Source organism: Falco cherrug, chromosome 13 (assembly GCF_023634085.1).
Source record: "Falco cherrug isolate bFalChe1 chromosome 13, bFalChe1.pri, whole genome shotgun sequence".
In the NCBI taxonomy this organism is placed as follows: Eukaryota; Metazoa; Chordata; class Aves; order Falconiformes; family Falconidae; genus Falco; species Falco cherrug.
In genome coordinates, this window is record NC_073709.1 from 8,152,888 (window position 1) to 8,175,359 (window position 22,472).

General features: G+C 42.7%; 1 protein-coding gene across 4 annotated transcripts in view; it reads right to left on the minus strand.

Moving 5' to 3' along the window:
- PAK5 (p21 (RAC1) activated kinase 5) overlaps positions 1-22,472 on the minus strand; it is a 97,423-nt gene that overhangs the window by 52,969 nt on the left and 21,982 nt on the right. For 2 of the 4 annotated variants that reach the window (XM_055726035.1, XM_055726038.1), the window contains exons 2-3: positions 1,932-2,008; positions 534-583 (exon numbers count right to left, since the gene is read on the minus strand). The exons of 1 other annotated variant lie outside the window; for it this stretch is intronic. The gene's annotated coding sequence lies outside the window, so the exon portion shown is untranslated. The remainder of the gene's footprint in view (positions 1-533; positions 584-1,931; positions 2,009-22,472) is intronic. One more of the 4 variants, XM_055726036.1, reaches the window with a different exon arrangement.

The window sequence follows — 22,472 nt, forward strand, 5'->3', positions numbered from 1 at the left end:
CTCTTTCCTTTGATAATTTTTACTTACTAATAATAGTTTTCTGTAGCACAAGGACCTCAATTATTCCCCTCCAGAGCAACCAAAATACAGTAATACATCATTAGTTTTGCCAGCTTCTGTTCTGGCACTCTGATTAATTGTAACCTTTCCCAATATTTGATCGTAAATGAAAGAGTATGAATTGAGAAGCACAAATTAAATTAATGTGTCAAGCCAGCTTGCATAGCCAGTACTCCAGATAAATGTGAGCTGGGCTGATACTCAATCTCAAGGAGAAAGCAGATGTCTGGTACAGACTGATGGCAGCATAAATCGCTAAGAAATACTCCATAAGTGAGAAGTAAAAATTATGTTGGTTCTACTTCAGCTCACACTGGTGCAATTCCCTGCCACTGAGGTGAACAGAAGGAGACCAACACATATCTGTGTATCTATACAGCTAAAAATGAGGAAAATCCTTATTTTTTTAAAATAAGGAATAGCAATGAATAGTTTTGCATTTCCTTTTTGTTTGCTTTAAGGATAGTACTAACCTTCTCGGTGGGGACCTTCTGCTGCTGGCTGCAATCAGAGCATAAGTTTCCTTGGGGGGGGGGGGGGGGGGGGGCGTGGAAGGAAAAAAGAAAAAGTGTGAAAAGTGTGCCTTGATTGCAGGCATACTTTATTTCTTTAGAAGATTTTTACCTCTTTTTTTTTTAATTTTTAACCGAATACAGTGAATGCTACCCTGTTTTTCAGAAGATGAAACAAGAGGCAATACCTGGAAAGGCAAAGTGGACTGAATGAGAAACCAGTAAAGTTAACGGAAAGGCTCTTAAAAAACCACACTGGTTTCAGGTCAGGCCTGACACACCACTGTGACTCTGGGACAGAGGAGAAACCCTATTTGACTGCCCAGATAAGATACTCCTAAATGCTTCCCTAACTCCCAGAGGATCTTTCTGGATGTACAGGACTGAGATGAATAGGGGGCACCTAGAAGCCAGCAGGCAACTGCCTGCAACACACGCTCAAACCACAGGTAGGTGGGTTCTCGATTTCTTCATTTACTTACTGGTCTTACCTAGCGGCAGATCTCATTACCAGTTTAGATACAAGGTAGTTTCAGACCTTGTGAACAGATACTGTTTTGTCACGTTGGATGGACAACACCCCATGCAGGATAATACCAGGTCGGTTTATCTGTCTAATTAAAGACCCTGTTTCCTGAGGTCCCTTCTTAACCTCCTGCTCACCTCAATTATGATTTGAGCATTTCAATTTGGGAACAATAAAATAAACTCTCGGAAAATGTTCTGAGATCCCTACTAATGAATCAAGATGATGACTGTAAACACTGATTCTCTGGCAGCCACAAAAAGGATCTAGAAATCCCAAATGAGCTAAATCAGCCCACACAGCCCAAATTTTGAGAGTCTTTTACCTCTACCATCCTGCTAAGCTCTTCCGCATGTAAATTGTGTCACTGCTGAAAAATTAATCACCTGTGACCACAGTGTTTTTCCAGACCAACTCTCTCTTTTTAATTCAAAGAAAGTACAGAAATACCATTTCCCATGCATGCCCACAAGAGTTTTAGGAACAAAAAAGCTTGACTGTCAATAGGACTTAACTTATTAGGTAGATTTTCAAGGTGCCTTGTATTTTTTGAGATGGGACTCATAAGTCATTTCAACACTATTAAAATACATGCTTTAATCATGGAAAAATATATACTGATGGAGTAGACCACATGTGACAAGTACAAAAATGCCATCTTTCCCAAGGCCCCTCATTTACCCTATGGCATTCTACCCATTTCAACTTTAGGTCAAATCAGCCAATTTTTCAGAGTTCCTGTGTCACTGCACAATATAATAAAAATACATTTAAACAATTACAAGCTGTCCAGGACTTGTCATTGTCCACATTTCTTTTCAATCCCACAATACCTTGTTTATGGTTGAAAACGCCTTCATTCGTCACAGCGCAGCAGGGTGTCTCTTGATAGCTGGCCCATGAGACATGTCTAATAGAAATGCACAATGGAACAAAAGACAGGAAAAAAAAATAATAACAAAAGGCAATGCATGCTTCCAGAGAAATAGTAAAAGCTGGTACAGAGTGGCCAAACTAGGATTGATGTACTCCAGGGAACAATACTCTTTCTTCTTATTGAAAGCCACTCTTGTACAAGGGCTCATTTCCACACACTGACTGACATGTGCTTGCCTAATTTAGAAGTCTTGTGATTCCCAGTGGATTTTAATGCTTAGTAATTTTCAGTTGAGTGTTTTAAACGCATGTATTGTAGCCAGTCACTCTCCATTATCTTACACACATGCACACATATATAGCTATGTACAGACAGAGGTTTCTACAGTGAATTAGTCTGCAACCGCTCTGGGCAGATTAAAGAGGGGGGGAAAAAAACCCAAACCCCACCAACCCTGGAGGTGACTCTAATAATTTCTATCCCTAGCAAATGAAAACATTCCAGATTAGCAGAAGCAAATAGTCCTCTGGGTGCTCAGCTTGAGATAATTAATGATATTAACCTTGTAGGAAATGCTGGACACCTAGAGGGAGGGGGTACTAAATAAAGTATGTATTAAATGAGACACCCCAGATCTCAAGCTATTTCTGAAACTTCAAAGCAGCTGTAATATTTTTTCTGAATTGATATCATTAGTAGTATTTTTAAATAGAGTTCTATCATAAAGGAAGTAGGTACTCTATGACTGAAACAGCTACTCTATGTTTTGAATTAAGGAAAAACAATCAGTAAAAGGAAATACTATCAAGATGAAACTGATGCTATATCAGTAGAAAAGACAAGAGTGAGCAGAGATCAGGAGAGCCTGCAGGAAGTATCAAAACTAGAATTGTGAAACAATATTACTTAATTATTAATATTAGTAATAGTAAATATCAATGTTCTTACAGGTTGGGGTGACTGTAGGACAAGAACTGCAAGGATATGAAATCCTACATCTGTCAAGAGAAAGGACTAAGTGCTTGAAACGCACCTAGAAAATTGCTCTGATCAATCCTGTGGACCAAGTTACACCTTTGCATTTTGGGCCACACTCTCAGTGCTGGCAAAGTCTCTGCAAAATAAACAGATTGGCACCGACTTGTAGCACAACAAAGGGGACATTAAAATGCCTTGGTTTTGTTTTGCATGTAAAGCATTAGTTTTAACCCTTTCAAAACCAGAGCTTCCTCCTCAACACTTGATGGTAGTTGCAAAGCCGGCATTACAAACATACCAATGACCAAACTGCGGTAGGCAGTGGTACAGCTTTTTTACAGTTCCCAGGAAAGAACAATCTACAAGACCATGCTGTTCCTCATAAGTGCCCCATATTTGTTATTGATACATCCTGATAATTTGTAGAAAAAAAAACCCAAACAACCAGCTTTAACAAAAAGGATGCAAAATGCTTTCTAGGTCTCAAAACAATACATCTTGTGCTGGTGTCATCCACGAACATACCAAAACTGCATCAAGGATGGGCTTTAGGGGGATGCCTGCCCCAGCACAGGTTATTTTACAGCACCCAGTGAATGCCACAGGGCAAGCAGTGACAAGCACAAGCAGGACCAGAGGGGGCCACATGCCTGCAACAGCATCATGTGCCACTGAGACACATTCACAAGAACAGGGCTTTGGAGCCAGTCTCCTGCCATAAATCCTCACTGGTATGTTTGCATTCCACATGCTGATTTTTTTCTAAAGTAATATTAATTCATTTCTTATTTGACTTCTAAAACTGTACAGGCTGTGCTAGCTCTCAGGAATTGCTGTGTTACCATAACATTTGTAATAAAGATTGCTTTCCAACGAATGATCAACAGAAACAAATGCTTCCTAATGCATTATTAATGCCAAGCCTCTGATAAGAATGGATGAAACGCATCTTCTGACCTGTAAGTGTTTACCAAGAAAAAAAAAAAATCATATTTGATATGTCAAAATATCTTTAAAATGCAAAGTAACATGTCTATAGATTAACATATCTACAGCACGTGCCTGGAAGATGAAAACCACACCTACTGTTATCGCTATCCATATCCTACCTTTGCATCAAGTTTTGCTCTGTATCACTCTTACATAACTGAAGGAAAAATATTTCTGTATTCTGCAATAAATTGCAAATGTATAGATTCTACTTTAAATTATTATTCCTTACACATTTTCTTGTCCTTTTCTCACTCTGCCTTGTGCTACTGAAAAACTAGTTTGAAAGTCAATTCTTACCCTATTATCTATTGAGTTGCCGTCATGCAATGCTGTTTCCATATTAAAAACAGGAACTGGTCCCTTGAAGGCTTTGCTAGAGCTTACTATTTATTGCCTCCTTCAGAAAGTTTACCATAAGCTCTTTATAAAGAACATTGAATGTTTATCAAGGGGCACCTGCTCAGTCCTGCTTTCTTTTGATTGTTGGAGATGATCCAAGTAACTGCAACTAAGTAATTCCTCAACACTGATTTTTCTCAGAGCTAAGTGACCTTGCCCTGCAGACTTTGTATTTTGCCATCTCCAGACATCAGTTTGGAAGCGATGGTCTTACCTGTTCGCTGTTTAACTGGAAGAGAAAGGTTGTATGGAGAAACAGAGACCCTTTATGCTGTATCTCTGAAACAGATGTGAAAGTTTTGAGACCAGCCAGAGAAAATCCATAATATAATGTAAACTGAATGAAAAACCCACACATTTTTATCTCCAGGCAATGAGTGCAAATCCAGAAAGATGAACACTACTGTGAATTTTTCATTGTTTTCCATCTTAAATGACAAAGATAGAAATGGTTTTGGACCATTTTGGTTTGGAAACGCCAAGAGAAACTGCGTATATCCTGGTTCAGATTCCAAACTTTCAGACAGTTACATCAAAATGCCACCCCTCCCCCAGAAGAAATGTTCCTGCTTAAACAACACAGCATCGTCCCTCTGCAGCCCAGACAGACCGATTCTACACGCAGCTCCGAAGGAGGCCGCTTCTTGTTGAGAAAATGCCATTGTAACAAGGAGTCTGTGAGAGAAAGCAAGACCTTCTCCAAGTGTTTTCTGAGAAATGTTATTTACCAGAGGGGGATGCTGAGCCTACACAGAGGTGAAGAACTTGGCCATCACCTCTCAGGAATCAACTGCTCATGGCTCCCATCCTGCTCAGTGAAATGGTGCCAGCAGCCCACCAGGTCCTGAACCCTCTGTTTATATCCCAGGAAAACAGAAATATAGCGTATTTGCATCTGGGATTGCAGGTCCTTCTCGGAGTCTCAGCAGCAGAAATACATCATCAATTAGAAAACAATAATTAAAAAAAGAGGACTGACATCTCTGCACACTGACTGTGATTGCATTCACCGCTGTTTCCAGAGGCGGGGAGATTCATTAATTCAGTCATTCCTCACTTCGTTACGGAACGACTCCAACAAAGCTGCTGATACAACTGGGAAATCAAAGGATGAGCTGGGAAAGTGACTGCAAAAAAAAGCATTAAGGAAACATGTGCAGCTATGGCGGGTGGCGGAGGCCAGAGGCAAAGTTTCCTGGCTGAGACAGAATTAAGTGTGCAGGAGTTCACACACTAAGGGAAATACTATTTTTTATCTGAACAAAATTACTGTTTCTGGACAAATTAAATATGTTGTCCTAGAATACCTTGCATTTCATTTCCACCATTTTACTTTTATTCTTAAATACAGAATCACATAAAACTCAAAAGCTATTTAAGATAAAATTAACACTCCCAGATGTAAACTTTGGGTTTTCCTCCATTTTTTGACATATGATGCAATAGATTCCTTGGTATTTTTTTGTTTCAGCTGATCTGAAAAGCATCTGTGCTCTGAGTGGGCATCAGAGATTACTTACTGTGTGCTTCGTGGGGCAATACAAAGGTTTTAGAAACATGATTTCATGACAGCCATGATACTCAAATTATTTGAAACATCACAAATGAATGATGATAACATCTTTACAATATAGCCCCATAAGTCAGTCTGCACACCTTATGCACACCACTGACTCAGCATTTGGCTGCACCCTGTGCACCCACCCTAGCGTGTGTAATCGTGTGCAGTGCCCAGCCTTGAGTTCAGCTGTATGGACAACCTTGGTTTTCTAAATTAGTTTCAGCTTATTCAGGATAAAGGCAGGAAGATGTCCTGAACAGCTTTTAAAATTATTATGCAAAGCAGTGGGCTGTGTTATACCTTTTCCAGTAAAATTCCCTTTTAGTACTCTGATGGTAATCAACCATGTTATTATAACTATCCTTTCTTATTACATACAGGCTGAGTGTTTTAAATGGAAATAACATCATCCTGTCCTCCCGTGTTTCTTACTTGTGGCGTGTCCTTGAAAGTAACCAATGCTCAGGACGCCACAAGCTGAAGGCTCAGATCGCCCACATACGAGCTGTGATATGAATAAATCAGCGCAAAGTCCATGTGAGCTGCTCCTCTCCTGCTAGTGGGGGCTCAGGCTAGAAAAGCTGTATCCTGCAGTGGAGCTGCCATGCAGCCTTTAACTACCCATGGTGCCATTTAAAAACCGCAGTTCATTCAGCATACAGATCCCTTTTTTTAAATGCAAATATGCAGCTGGGTATTTCTGGAGAAAGGAAAAAAAAAATATGTATATTTACTAGGGTGGCATGACTGTTTCTTTTACAGAGTTGACTTATGGGTGAGGAGCTTCAAAACTCAAAGGAAACTCCAAAATTCAAAGAGCTTCAGACTTCATCCGAAGCATCACTATCAGACTCATCAGGGCAAATTTTGTTCCTGCGTACCTGCTGAGAGCAGAGTTAGGTATCTGCAGCTGTGTGTTTTGTACCTCCCTGAAAGTCATCTTCAAATGCCATTTATCTTTTCCCTGGTGTACAGCTGTGTCATCACAGTCGGGCTTTCTAGAGCATCATTTGGGCCCATATTCAAGGTTGTTGGCTTCAGTGGGAGGACTCTGGCCCTAGAAATAGTCACTCTCTTCTCTATTTCCCTCTATCGATAGCAGGATGGGAAAAATAACCCTATATGGTGAGAGTACAAGCAAAAGCAGGGGAGAGGGGGAGCATGGCTGACTTATTTGAGAAAGCATATTTCCTATTCCCTTTCTTTGTAACACAGGCTAGAGGAGACATTGTTTCCCTCCCTTTTGCTGCCACTATCTCCCAGGTCTCAGTGGAAACCAAAGCCTCAGAAACATAAACCATGCCCCTTTATCAGTGTTTTCTGAGCCAATGTTTTGTAAAGCTGGACAAAGGCTGACCTGCACATTATCTGCTCTGAACCCAGCAAAATTTTATGTTCATCAGAAAAAGAGACAGAAATGCCCAACTTGGAAAATCTCTGATCCATTATTTTAAATAAAATCTATTTTAATTACTAATATATGTATTTTTCAGCTGTCCACCCCGAAAGAGTACAACCTCACTGGGATGAAGCAATCACACTATTTAACATGCAAAATCACTGCTTGCCTACCAGCTTGTAAGTAGTTTTCTAATTCAGAGGAAAAGACGAGTTACAGGCAAAGCAGAAGAGCGATAATGCAAACGTGCTCCAGGAAACATAAGAAGAGCTTTTTCTCTTTCCCCCACTTCCGATGACAGCTTTCCAGTGCCGCTGGCATTCATCACATGTGCAGGGGCAAATGCTTCCACACTTGGTAATAATCAGAGCAAGGAAATTACAGATCGGGGGGAGGAGGAACTACGGGTTGGTTTTTTTTCTCTTGGCTAAAGCCATACTTAAATCTGAAGAGTGCATGAAGAGAACTCAGTAGTACCTTCTTCCTCCATTTCCACTTTCCAAGCAGAGCCAGGACTCCCTGTAGCTCCTCCACATCACCCGTTTTTCCTGGACTCCCAGTTTTACCATGCTCCTGCTCCCCATGCTGAGCCACAGCTGCCTCCCGAAGGACTACCTCTATTAGCTCCTACCTTTCCCCACACCACTCCTATATTACCTACTTATGCAAAATAATCTTCCAATCTCTCTAAACTTCATCACAAACAACTTCATCACCAGCTGTTAGTCTATCCCTACCCTCACTGTCATCTTGGGTTATCAGGAGCAAAGTTACTCCCCTCTCGCTTTTTGACTCCCGATGTTTGCTGCAAAATAACAGCAAACCTGAAGAACTGCCCTCAGCAGAACAGGTAGCAGATCAAGGGTTCTCACTGTAACAGAGAAAGGAGATTTTCCTGATCACCACCACACACTGAAACTAATAAATACATAATAGGGCAATACAGGAGTAAACTCAGGCACTGCAGGAACTAGGTAGGAAATATATACAAGTTATGGTTACAAGGACACAGAGTAAAAAATAGACACTACCAGATGCCTAAAATCAGGACAGAATATTAATAAGTTATTAACATGGAAGGTTTCAGGACAGGTGTTATACATTCTGTATCTACAAAATCAGCTTTCAAAAGTCTAAGATATTAAGGCTTAATGAATCAGAGTACATTGTTTTACAGACGAGATACCACCAGCCAGTTAAAATTGCAAGAATAAAAATGGGGGGTTAATTCACGCTTCTCTAAGAAAGAGATTTGTTTGACAGAGGTCAATTAAGCCTTCCACTCAAGTTAATCTCTTCTGTTTGTTTAAAAATATCTGGAATGAAGAAAAAATTATGATAGGCCAGCAAAGCAAAATTTTCCTATGGATACACCAAAGCAAAAACCTGCAGGTCAGCTTGCTTTCAGCTGGGAGGTACAGAGGCAGAAATCGCAATCAGCCTGCAATTCATATGGATGAATCATGTGGAGATGATTCAGACCAAATTATTCTCCAAATTAGCCTAATGAAACACTCTCCTCCGAGGAAGGTAGCAGTACTTGGATCCGTTTCGGCACAAGTGTTTAACTCACAAGTCTGGTTTGGAAAGAGTCTCTGTGGTCCATGAAGAAAAGAACAGACCCTCAAAGAAACTATTTCCATTAGTTTGCATTTTCCTCCAGAAGTCGGCAGCTGCCCATCTCCACCTTCACAGCCCCTCTTCCCTGCACACCTTCGTGCTGGTAATGGCACCATTACTGTTCCCACATATTGCCCTTAAGCCTGAGTCACCAACGGACATTTAGGTGAATATATTTGTTTCTTCTGCTCTTCTGAATATTTATTGTTTTCGGTGTTTTTTCCTCTTTCTTTAGTCCCACTGTAACTCATTTCTGAGCTGCCTACAGCCAAGCAGCAAATGTCAGGCAAACCACATACTGTGCTGCCCATCTGCTTCCCGCTAGTGCCTTCCTCTTCGCCCCGTGTTGCATCCACTTGGCAGCGTACGTGACCTCTGTGGCAAGGTTTTCTTTATGTTAAAGGCTACCTACCCTGCTGAATCAGAAAACAGGAGGAATAGCATTATCCCTTACCAGAGCCATCAGTTTTCTTCAGTGCTAACCGGCACCAAGCTCTTTTCCCCCAACACAAAACACTGGAAAAAACTGCAGATTTTCAGCATGCAACTGTTCACTGGGCTCCCCACCACTGCATAGTTTATATTTATTTGCCATGACATCAACTGCATTGAAGGATGCTCCCAGCACTTAAGTAAAAACCCTGGTGCATGAACGCAAGGGACAGACAATCCCTATAGGAAGGCTGTACTGGTCAACTGGATGGCAAGGAAGAGAAGGGCCTGCAATGGGAAATGCAGAAGCAATGAGGGCAGGGTGGTAGGCATGAATGTAGAAATGACACTGGGTTTCTCCAGGAAGGCGGGAGCTGCACAGAGGTATCGACACAAGCGGCTGGTAAAGAAGGGGGAGGCTGAGCCAGAGGGCACAGATGCAATAGAAAACTGAGTAAGGGAGGATATGCCAGGCAAGGAGCTGCATCAATGAAGTAGCTTTGACTTGATCCAGTACTGAAGGGGAAAGCCAGCCGAGTGGCTTTTAAAAGGCAGGGAGGAAGATCTGATCGGCTGTGCTTTACATGGGGCGAAATGACAGCAGCACAACTTGCTTGGTGCCACGTGGCAGCTGCTGCAGGTCCCCTCTGCTGGGTCCACCCTGCTTATTTCTCCCAGCACCCTGATCACCCACAACCAAGTTAATTAGACACAAACCCAGCCTCAGCAGTTCCCTTCCCCCAACAGGAGAGCTTCACAAATCCATAAAAATTCTTTGGGCTCAACTCTTCACCCTGGAAGCAGGACTTTCTGAGATCAGTGACACCCCATCTCCAGATACCAACACCCCAGGAAAGTCAGAAGCCACCCAGCACACGTGAGTAATCCTTGGCTTTCTACAAAAACGTGCTTGCAATTGGTTTCTAGGAAATTCATTTATGTTTGTGTGACTAAAGGGGACTCGCTTTCTGCATAGATTTATCAGTACCAGTGCATTTCTGCCAGAGTTTGTTAAAGAACTTCCACCCATTTGGAGTACATGTGTTCTGTCCCATGCTCTGCCTTTCTTTAAAAGGAAAAATCTGCTTTCACAGCTGCCTCCATGGAAACAGCAACTCTGCGGTGCTGGCGATGCTCCAGGCTTAATGGGCTCCGTTCAAACATGGAAATCTGCATTTCTTGATTGCAGGGTGCTGAAACCTCAAGCCGGGATCCCAGAGCCCGGCCAGGTCTCCTCTGGCTTGTTCAGCACCACCAGTGAGGTTCCTGTGGGTCACATCTCACACTTGGCAACATCTGTACAAGCCTACTGCTGAGGAATGGGCCAAGTCAGGCCTCAGTGACGCTTGAGAAAGCGGAGGGACTGCACAAAGCTTTTAACTCACACACTTCATTAACTCTGGCAGCGCTAATGCAGTTCCTGGACTACCAAAGTAGCTAATGGAGATGAAGGTAAGTGTTCAGTTTTCCTCCTGTAATGAGCTTTGAGACCAAACATCCAGTAAACTTAAATGAAATTTTAAAAAACTTCCGCCAATTTTCATTTTGAAAAGCTTTCTTCCTCTTGTGCTTTGCTCGATTTGGACCGTTATATCCTGCTGCATCCCCCTGCAAGGTCACGGCTGGTGGCAAACCACAGCAACACCTACTCTGCTCCTGGGCCCAACTTCCAAAGTAGGATGAATGACTCCTTTGGCCCCCTGAGTCCCCTAATCTGCACGTTTCAGACTATCAAAGAGGATGAAGAGCAGCTGCACAACCAGAGCACAGGTATAGAAGAGGGGATCTACCCTCTGGCTTGGGAAAATTAGTCCAAGTGTAATAAAGCACACAGTTCTTCCGTAATCATTTGTTCAGCTCCATAAATTCCTGGGCATACATCAGGCTGTCAGGGAAAGCAGCTGTGTAGGAATCTCTGCAGAAGGAGAAGAAAATGCTGTGACCACCTACAGCATGACGGCACACCGTTGGGGAGCCGTGCTGGGTGCCAGTCCCAGTGCTCCTCTGGTTTCACATTGATTTACTGCCACTGACTTCAAAGGAGCCACTCACTTGTAGTACTACAATTACCAGCAAAGCGGGGCTCCGTGGCAGCTTGCAGTGAACACGAGGGAAATGTAAAATTCCACAACCCCTAGCTGTCCTCCATTCAACAGTACACCTGTTTAAATTACTGTTATTATGGCAAAGATATCGAAATTGCTAACAAACACAACCAAGGATTGCAGATGCTACAGCTTTCTACCAGCAAATCTTTTACTTTGCTGCTGAATATTTTCCCTTCCAATAGAGGAATGCCACCTATGGCAGTAGATACCCAGCAATCAGGAGCTGCTCTGGGATTTGCAGGAGGGTGAGGGTGCCCTGCAAGCAAGGACTGAGCTGGCGAAGGAAGAGAAACACATGGCAAATACCCCAGACAGCTCACGAAGGCAAGGCTGAGTGTAGACACACCTCAGGGCTGAGCGGACTCCGAGGTCTCATCCCACGGTACTAGGACTTGCTGGACCCACGTGTGCCCAGGGCTCATGGCTACTGCAGGCTAAAGAAACATCTCCTACAAGGGCAAGTGCTCAACACAGCTGGGAAGGGAAAGCACTCATCCTGTTAGTAACGATTAAAAATAGTTACAGAAAAGATGTCAAGAGAGATCAATAGAAACACCAGCCATGTGTCAGACAAACTAAAATAGGTCTTTTTTTTTAAAAAAAAAACACACAACTGATGTGGCTTATTTGTAAAAAATACTGCTTTGGAGGATCTGAAGTTACTTACGGACTACGGCTTTCTTCCTCAGAAATGCAGCACTGCTCATGAAACAGCAGTGGAGGAGGAAAAAGTGACAACACTGCTCCTATGCCAAAAGACTATGCAGTAACACAGCTCAGCTGGGGTGGGAGAAGCAGTTCGAGATCTCTTCAAGGTCTTATTCAAAGCAGGGATTTAACAGAGGATCTTCAGGAGGAGTCTCCTCACCATCATCTCTAAATGCTCTAGTGTATTGATGTCTCAGTGCCTCCTCAAAACTCTCAGGTGTGCACACAGACTGAAGTGGGACCGGGTTAGCCACCCACCAGCAGTACAACTTCCTTCTCTGCCAAGGAAGCTGTCCATCCTTCCCAGATTTACTGCTCAGGATCCCAGACGCAGGACTAGCGAAGCATGCTTCACCACTGCCAAAGCCAGACAGACAGGAGAGGTACCTGGCAGGATCAAACCCAACAAGCCCTACACTGCTGGCCAACACAACATCCACGGCCCATACACGTCAGCACCTGCCGCCACTGCGCTGGGTTACCAGAAGCCCTCTGCACCCTCCAGGATAAGGGTGCAGATTGCACCTTAGCATCCCACTTTGGAGAGTTACAGAGATGACTCAGCCCCTGAAAAGCAACAATAAATTCCATGAGCAATGGTATTTCCACACACAGGGAAAAACTCTGAATGCTTGGTAAAAACACCGCCTGTGCAGACAGGGAAAAGATCTTGAGTTGACATGAGGCTCTGCACATCACTGACACTCAAGTAACGGCAAAATCTGGCTCAGAATACCTTTTTACTTCATTACGTGCTTGCATCGCAGGGGAATTGTTAAAAATACATTTCTAAAGCAGACATCTTAGCACCAACGTCCCCGGTTCTGCCAACAAATTATGCTGATTTAACTCTTCTGAGGGGCTTTGTCTGAACTTCGCTTAATTGATGTCAAAGAGCCAAACTCATCTCTATAAAGACCGCAGGTACCACCTACCAGACAAGAGCCATATCTGCTGCACATATGATGCAGTCCCTACCCCGGAGGGCTTGCTGCCTACACGGAAAAGGCAGAGCAAAGAAAAAACAAGTGGGACAAGCCCCATTCAACTGCACTGTGAAGTGATTTGTCTGCATTACCCCAGAAGCCTGTGTTTGATTTCAGACCTTTGAGTCTACCTCTTACCATGTGAGTGTTTCCCTGGGAAATCACAAGCTCGAGGCACAGATCGTGTCTGATGCTGAGGGGGGTTTAAGCCCTTATCTTACCCACACATAGGCGTAACTTTATTCCTGCTGTTTGGTCTTATAAGGGTTAACGAGAATATTCCTGTGCTCAAAGCGAAACAAGTACCAAAGCTCACAGGACCAAGGTCTGATTTTCTTCTGAGGCAAGTAGCAGCTTAATTTGCCATTGGTTTTCTCAAGAAGGTAACAGTCTTTGGAGCTGCTTATTGCCATGGGTTCCAACTATTTTGAATCTTTTCAAAATTCTACTGCTAGAGCCACTTTAAAAAGCACCAATAAAATTAATATTAAAAATGACTTGGCGCATAATTCATGGCCTCTGGAAACCATTTCTTATTCGACTGGCAAACCAACTGGTCATGCATTTAAATTGCTTTCTCATTTTCTTAGAAGTGATGTGCTACTTTAGGAACAATGTATCTGTGCTGCACATGTTAAGTCAGAAAACACACAGCCTTCCCCCTATGCTCGCATAAATCCAGGGTGATCACCTGGGATGGGACACAGCTGTTTGCTATCTCACAGAGGAGGGAAATCGAGAGTTACAACGGATTTACAATCGGGCTGAATCAGATCAGGGGAGAATCTCTGTAATATCTGTCTGGGTACAAAATGCTTTACTTAATCTTTGTATTTGTTTCCTTCGGATACATTAACCTGAGAATTTATGGCAGCAATGTTTGAAAAGCAGTGAATTTTACACAAGTACTAGGGAAAACACTTGGGAAACATCAGCACAATAGGCACAAGAACTGGTACTAGAAACATAACTGAGAAAGCTCATGCTATACACAGCTATGGATAAATCTGCGTCAACGCACCCTGGAAATTCAGTCACGTGGTGCCCAGCTCTTTCTCCAGATAAGCCGTATTTTGCAGGGCTGCAGGTGGGAGGGTGGCTGACCTCACCGGCTGGGGCTGGCAGCACAAGAACCCCCACCAGTGCAACAGAAAGCTTTCCCAGATCAGGTCCGGGGGCTGTGGATGTGTGGTGGTTTGAATACACTTTCTTCTTTGAAACAGCACCAGAAGGGCGGTGTTATGCCCACCAGAAAGACTTGGGGCACACCTAGTTAGTGCAGGCACTCACCATTGCAATTTTCTTTCAGAACCACAGATTTGCAAGCACCGCGCAAAACTGGGCCCGCACCACAATGACCTTCAAAGCTTTTTTTCTGCTAAGAGCAAACCCACAGCCCTCCTGAACCAAAGGGCCCCAACTACCCACATCATGTAGTTTTATTCATAGTTTAATTCTTTCATCAAGGTAATTATATAGCTGCGCACCCCACCCAATACAAATGGACCTTTCACTTAAAGTAATTAAGTCATAGCTCTAGAGTTGAAGTATGTCGTAAGAACTGCCTACAATACGCCACATAGGACGGTACATAAACTAAATACAGAACAGATAAAAATCTAAGTATGATAACTATTCAATCCTTTCAAAATAAATCCAGGACACCATTTTATACTTAATTAAGTATGTCCGAGTCAATATTTATTAGCAGTCAGCTCTGAAGCCCCTGGTTAAAATAAGACTGACTATAATTTTAAAATATCGGTTTAGGCAGCTCATACTACCTAACCTGTGATTTATATCACGCTTGTGGAAAAGGTCTCATGCACTTGTGAGATTATTTGAACACAATATATGCAGACTCCTGAATTCCTAGCTGGGAAGGCTATTCTTAAAAAAAAAAAAACACAAAAAAAACCACAGAAGAAAAAGAAAGGAAATAAATAAATCCCATTTACAAGCTTTTATTATGGGAAAGCACTGCCCAGTGTTTAAGATGGGGCATGTCTCTCATCAGAGATGATGAACATCAGTCCTTAACAACATTCACCTCAAGAAAGCAATGAGCTTTACTTAGTTTAAAAAAGTTCAGCTGATGCTCCTAATGTAGGTTATAGCGGAAGGGGAATACTGTAATTCTTTCTCAAGAGATCTAAAGAATGGAGACCCGGAATAGTTTAATTAATGTTAAATAATCAAGCTCAACTGCATATAATTCAATTTAACCAGCTATTAACCAGAGTGAATAGGCCAAAAATAATAAACCACATGAGAAAAATGAGAAGGCCAGTCCAAAAGGTCCTAGAGTCAATAACACAATTATTAAAGTACCAAAGACTGGCATATGTGCTGGTAGGGAAAAAGGGAACATTTGAAGACCCACATCCATTCAAGCAAAAGGCTACCAGGAAACCAGCAGGAAAATCAAGGCACCAGAAATTCTAGCTTCAAACATTTTCCACGCAGAAAGCTCTGGAAAAAAAAAATTAACTTTGGAAATTTTTATTTTTTAATTAGTTTCATGAAGATTGAAGAGCAAAAGCTGAAAATGAGATTCATGCAGCAAGGAAGAAAAGACTTAGGAAGCCAAGAGCACAATATGATGTGCACATAACAAAAGGCAAAAAAAAAATAAAAAAATTATAAAGTCATTGGTGACAAACCTTTTCTGCAGCCTTCCTCCTAAATGGCATTCTGACTAGTCAAGAAACATACCCCTGGATGACTATTGCAATGAGAAGTTATCATAAAGAGGTTGTCAAAAGTGTCCTAGCAATTAGGAACAAAAAGTTTTAGCCCTACTTAAAGGTTAATCAGCATTTTCTTGTTACTACCTTTACAATTATACACTAACACCAGACAATCTTTGTCATGTCAAACACTGATTTGAAACAGAGCTTATTCCTTTTAAAACCTAAGACACAAGTATAAATTTAAGATTAAAACTTAAAAGAAAAGAGCTATTTGAGATTAGCAGATCATCCTTTTCAATTCCACCTTCCAGTTTCAAATACAATGAGTTTCTGAGTAGAAATGGATTTAGCATCCTCAGCAGCCTGCAGCGCAACCACCTCCTCCTCATCTAAGTAATTGTGTATGCCTCAAACCTCTGTGCAGGAGGGCTGGATGGGGCCCCAAGACCGAGCAAAGCAGCTGCAGCAGGGTATACCTCCCTGTACCTGTAGAGGAGTTATAGAGGACTGTATGAAAAACTTATTTGTAAAAAAGTTGTGATGTTTGTTAAAAACTTAAAAAAAAAAAAAAAAAAGGAGAGTGAGCGCTGGATGAGGCGAGACAAGGAGAAGGCAGCAGAGGGACTGGCATGAAGAGTATGCTGGTATGAGGTGGTAAGAGACCTTGTTGCAGCCGGCTAGTTTGGAGAGTGCTGCAACACGTACCTGCACGTGCGCCAGCAGTGACAGAGCTGCTGACACAGCCGTTCCCAATTCCCTTCTTGCCGTCACAGATGTAATCCCCCACCCATCTGGTCCCCCATCTCTCCCCACAGGGCTAGAGCAGCAGAGCTGCTTTCCACCCTCCCTGTGGGCAGCTGACAGATGCACAGCGGAGGGAAACTGAGCCTCTTCGCATGATTATCTTTTGCTCCCCGAAAAGGATTTAATTCATTGATGCTGCTGAGAGACTTCAGTTTACACAAGCTTTCAGTTCATGAGATATAACCCAGTGGGTGTGTTTGTTTTACTCTGGTCAGGTGAGACCACGGGGAACCACTCATGTATCTGCAGGAAAAAGATGCAAAGCGTGAACAAGCTCACAGGTTTTGGATCCCAGCAAGGTCTAGTTTAGCTGTTAAGAGTATCTTAAATGTACCTGCCTGCCCCCCAGGATAAGACTCCACAGGAGTTTTCTCCTATCACTTATTCTCAAATTTGAGATTAAAAACAATTAATCTCACTCTGCCATTAGAATGGCTTGAAATACAAAGTACTGCAAAACATGTGCCTATAACACGTACATGCATGTAAATGCACACGTATGTAAGTATACATACATACACATGCATGACTAGATGCAGCTTTAATCAGTTTCCCTGTGCCTGAACCTGTGGGCTTGGCTTCATTCAACATTTTTTCTGGTGTCAGATGTGCAGGCAAGTCATTGTGAAAGGCCAAAATCTGAGATTCTCCATCACTCTGTTTAAGGACAGAGCTTTGAAAAAAAAAACCAAAAACAGACAACCAAAACCAACCCACATCACTACTGTGACCCTCATGATCTCCCTGTACGCTTCCAAAGCAAAAAATCAGAACGCAAGTTTTGCTCTGTTTCTTCCAAAGCTTGCCAATTTTTGTAACATTGCAGAAAACGTGTTTGCCGTCGGGATGCCTCCTCCACTACTTGCAGCTTGCTGTTTACAGCCAAATGGCCTCTCACATGGCCAAGCTCCACTAAAGCAGGAACAGGGGAGTCCTGCGAGCCCCAGTGCTGCCAAGGCACGGCACCTGCCTTGGGGCTGGCCTTGCTGGGGCTCTGCAAAAAAAGCAGCTCCCACGGCTGGTGTGTGGTTGGGTGTCTGTAAGCCTCTCTTGCAGACTTCACGTCTGATCAGCAGCTGTGAGCTGACACAGAAGCACTCTTCTTCAGTGTCACTGCTTTATCTAGCTCCAAAAAAAACCCTGCAGCCTTACTACCTTCAACACCTTCAGCTGATAAATTTGGCTGATCTGGGCCCACGAGTTCAAAAGTTCTCGAAGGGAGGGATAAAGATATAAACAGAGCATGAGCACATTAAGTCTCCTTAGGAAGTCAGGCTAAAAAGAGATTTGAGTTTCTAAAGTGCCATGATACAGTATATTAAGATGATTTCAAGACACGGGTGCAGAGCGGTGAGGGGATCACTGCCTCCATTTGCGCAGCAGCAAATAAGCCCTTAGTACTATATACCTTGCAGATAGCTTTCACGGGAACACAAATATTCTACATTTTAAGCTGCGGGAAAGAGGTCAGGCTAGGCTGGAGGGTTCTCACTAACTCACCTGCATCAAATCAAGCTGATGGTGGAAAGTGTCTTTTTAAAAAAAATTCGGAAGGTGACTCCATAGCCAAGAAGGTCCTATGGATTGAGAGAAAGCTCAAACACCCTGAACGTGAAGATGCTAGCTGAGACCCCATATTTCTGTCTGAAAGAAAAAGGTCCTCTGTTACCCTGCCAGCATTATGTATCCTTGCAGCATTGTAGACGTATCAATTTAGTAGCACCAGAGATATTTTAAAACAGAGTAATACACACAAGCTCTGGGAAACCAATGCACTGATGTGCATCATCTACCCCAGTCCACGTGCACAGAGTAGAGAGATGGGTGGCAGAGTCCCTTCCATCAGGCTCAGTATCTAACGTACTATGAGGGTTCACTCTCCCCCCCATGGGTCTGGGTCTTCTTGGTTTCAGCAGGGGACTGGGAGAAGGCTCTCCACTCTCCTACCCAGCACGGAGGGAAGGAAATGACCACAATGAAATTAAATGAAGGTAAAAAAGAGGATCTCGCTAGGCAGGAAGACTGCTCCTGCTAGGGACCAAAGCTGCAACCTGGGAGATGTATCCCAGAGGCAGTGCCCAATGAACTGTGGTGGGTCTTGCTCAAAGCCTTCAATGATTTCCCAACCACTTTAAACAGGCAATAAACCTTGTATTTCCACTGGAGGATGGGGACTGCTGCAGTAAGCTTGGCAATGCCAACACCCAGACCCCATCCCTGTGCTCAATATAAACTGTAACACCCATCCATGCCAGCCTTGGGATGCAGCAGCACTGGCATCCCATCTCCATCTCCCTTCTGCTCTCATTTTTTCTATAAAAACATATTTGCACTCTCTGGTGCTTTATTTTGTACTGTGTTATGACTCCTTCCCACATGGTTATTCACATAATTACAGCCACCCCAAGATTACATTAATGGTTGTAAATACCATCTTTAAATACAGAGATAACAAACTCACACTGGAAGCTGAGCACTGAGTGTTGTCTGGTTTCCCCAAATTAGAGAACAATTCTCTACAATTACAATGTCCCTATCCCTGCTGTAGTTAACGCAGTGAAAACCAATTAATAGGAATGGTGTTAAAAAGGTCTGCTTTGTCTAAATAGGACAGTCTGTTAGTGTACAAATTATATCTTGCCCCTAGGAAACAAGACTATACAACTCCGCGTAATAGAGAAAGTCTATATAAAAACATTTACTGAAGACTTCAGTCATTACCAGCCCCAGTACCAGCTCCCACACAGAGACTGGGTATGGGTCTATACACCCACAAATAATGTACTCCAGCTCACTCTTAAGTTTTGGGTTCTACCCATCTCTCTTGCACTGCCACAGAAAGAGAAACTTTTTCTTGTGAAATATTGACAGAACCAATCCAAAGTCTGCAAAAAGTTTCTGTTTTGGAGTTTTCCTCTTGGGGGAAAAAAAACACACCCACAAAAACCAAAAAAGAAAACTAAAACCAAACCAAAGATGTTCAGTCGGGAAAAAGTCTGGTAGGTGCCAGGGAAGAGGCTGCTGACCATGAGCACTGTGTATCCACAGGCTGCCAAGGAAAAGATGGCTTAGGAAAATAGCATTTTTCAAAAGTTTACAGTTTTGGGGAAAGCTGGACTCCAAGATAGCCCCTTTTCCTTGCAGATGCATAGTTAAAACGGGGGTAATGCTTCCAGCACCTCCCATTAAGAAAAGCGTAAGATCATCTCAATGGAATTGATTTTTTATTAGTCAAGACAGTAGAGCTGTAATTGTTATAGCCCTCCTGGGCTGTTAGCTACCAGCCATTTATAGGGCTGCAGGGAGATAAATACAGCATTTACACGTACATATAATCATTTTATTTCTGTATTAAATATTCATTTCCAAAGGGTTTCCCAGCACACAGAGGATTTACAGAATCACTGTGCAGCAACCACTGCCCCGCAACCACTTTGCCACTGGCTCGGGTGTTCCCGATTGCTGTGATGTCTGCAGAGCAGGCTGCTTGCAAACATTTGGCTTCACCCAGCACTTCATACTCCATCTGCTGCTGTCTTGTTTAGCTTCAAAAAATAATTATTATTATTATCCAATTTTTCTTCATCTACCTGCACAGTATAACCATTGGTGTCACTATTGTGCATTTATCTATCTTAAATATAAAAAAGTTTTAGAGTTATTCTGGCTGTTTCTCGACTTGTCCTTCTCTCATGCCCATGTATTTTGGCTGTTGCCTTTCCAAGACCTCTTAGGACCAATGACAGATGCCTAAAGGACTATTACTACTCACTTAAATGACCACGTTGTGCTTTTATGGGGAATCCAGGGTATGGCATCACATCCACACCAGTGGGGAACATTCTTTAATTCCTGGAATGCCAGTGGATGCCACCAGGTGTCCTATATTGAGATGTTATCTTAGAAGTCATGTTTTACCCAAAAACTGCTCTGATCCTTTTTTTTTATCTTCTTCAGAGGAACAAATACAAACTTGCAGCTGGACCTTACACATTTTGGCCTAAATAAACCAGAAGAGAATTATATACAAGTTCAAGAACAACTATCAATTTGCTAAGCCAAACAGAGGGGCATTATTATAACAACTTATCCAAAGCACAGGAGACCACGCAACCCTCGCCCCAGCATTTTGCAGCAGCTGGTTTTTCAAGGATAAATACGGCCTCGTGGGTAGTTCCATCTGCTGGCCCACCAGAAATGGCAGCATTGAAAAATACCCACGAAAATTCCCCAAATTATATTTTACTCCAGTGATGACACATTCATCCTCCCAGCTGGCTTGTAAGTCACTCAGCCTCCCAGATTTATGTGAAATGGTACCTAAAAATGCCTCTTACCATTAGCTGGAGGGGGAAAGGGGACAAGACAGCAAGAGATGAAAAGAGCATCTGCTCTGAGACTACCAAAAAGATCAGACTTTACTGCAAAGGGCTGTGAGGAAGCCTAACCAGGTTATATAGCAGAAAATCATGACAGCCTGAGAACAGTATTTTATGCAAAAAGTCTCCTCCTGTGAAGCCAGGTACAGGATGTGCAGCAGATCATCACAAATGCCAGAGTCCCTGCTTAGGAAGTGGCTACAGATGAATTCAAGCAACATTTTTTACTTGGTTTCACACCAATGACTGACAAAGCCCATGACGACACCTGTCTTGTACTTTCTACAGGATCCATGAGACTAAAGCACCCCAGTCTTTACGCATTAGGTCCTCTGATGTACAAATGCACAAGTAGCCTATTTTTCCCCTTCCCACAGACAGGAAAATAACCACAAATGAGATCTGGAAGGCAAGAAGTATTGTTTCTGGGATGTAGTGAAATTAACACCAACAAAAACAACCCCAGAAACCCCACGTACATGTTTGGGTTCCTTGGAAATGTCACTTTTGCTTTCAATTGCTTTGTGGCAAGGTACAGTCTGTGCAAACTAAAGTTTCTGCAACCTGGCTAAAAGCAAGTTTCCAGCACTGCTCAAGTGGATGTTGCTGAGCTCTGTCCTCTGGGGTTGCAGCTTGGCTGCAAAGCACGAAAACATGCATGTGTAACTCCTCATATGTTAAGATAAGCAAATACCTACTTGTAGTTAGTGCCAAAACCTCTGAAGATGAGCCTGTGATGAAAGCATGAAATCCCTCATCAGGTCCTGGAACAGCTCAGGTTGTTGGGTTTCCTACAGCTGCTGCCCTTTTCCAATGAAAGAATAATCTCTACCTTAATTGAATTTGACAATTGAAAAGAGATTTAAAATAACAAACAGTTCCCCAGCTTTCCCTGCAGCAAGGTTAGAGACACTTAACTGAACTTTAGTTTAGCTGCCAAACCAGAAAACCAGCAAATAAGAAAGCATTGGGAATACCTGCGTTTATTAAATTAGTAACTCATCCTTCTCCAGAAACAGCTCTGCACTGTAAAACTCTTAATACCAATGAAAAGAGAAAACTATTGGGCACCACAAGGACCGCAGAGGTACCTACAGAACTGGCTGCAGCAGCTGGTAACAAAATGCCTCTGTAAAAATTTTCAGGAGACCAGAGAATACCTTCCCCACGTCACGGGATATTCCAATTAACCCATAGCCATGTAAAATGGAAATGCAACACATGCAAGCCGGGAGGCAATTTCACACCATACATTGCAGTTGATGAAACTGATCCTGGAACAGCTTTGGGGTCAACCTTGGCAAGATGATGTTGAAAAACTGGAAAGGATACAGGAGACAGCCGTAAAAATTACTGGATGTGAGAAAAATGTCTTGTAATGAGAAACGTGGAGCTCAATCTGTTCAGCTTGTCTAAAGAAGACTGAGAGGTAACTTG